The following is a 721-nucleotide window of genomic DNA, read 5'->3' as shown; positions in this document are numbered from 1 at the left end:
ATCATATGAGATAGGGGGAAAGGCCATAGCTCAGGGATGGAGGGCTTTGGTGAGTTTGTGTCCTAGGACTAGAGGTAGTCATAAGATAACAAACACATGGAAAAGTCATCTATTAAATTTTGTTTGGGCCACTACGATCTTCTCACCTCTACTGATGTTTGGGTTAAATTCTAATCCTCAATGCTTGTGTTTTATTTAGTTGGGTTAAGAAAAGCCCTTAAGAATAAAGGAATGCCAGGACAACCAGCATAGCTTACTAGTTGAGATTGTGGGACACCCTTTCTCTCAGAAAATATGAGTCCTGTTAGATGTAATCTTAGGCCTAAGTATCTACATCAAATTGCCTTACTATAAGCATCTTCTTTCCTTTCTAAAGACTCAAGTTCATAAAAACTTGACAATTTTTTTCTTTTTCCAAGTTTCAATTTTATAATGCTGAAATCTACTGGCTGTAGAGCATTATGTTAATTTCCCTGTTGATCTCCCCACTGCCTTTGAAAGAGGAACCTAGAACATAATAAAGGTGCTATTTTCTGTGATACCAGGAAAGCATATTGGAGATGATGCAACTAAATGATATTTAGATATCAAAGTAATTTTGAAATCTCATATACGAGGTACTTCAAAATGTTTGTGGAGAAATGGAATTAAAAAGTAATACAAAACGTTCCAGGAACCTTTTGAAGACCCCTCATATATTCACATTATTTGTCATGCTTAG

Source organism: Galeopterus variegatus, unplaced genomic scaffold, assembly GCF_000696425.1.
Source record: "Galeopterus variegatus unplaced genomic scaffold, G_variegatus-3.0.2 Scaffold3812, whole genome shotgun sequence".
Classification (NCBI taxonomy): Eukaryota; Metazoa; Chordata; class Mammalia; order Dermoptera; family Cynocephalidae; genus Galeopterus; species Galeopterus variegatus.
This window is presented reverse-complemented; position numbering follows the sequence as displayed.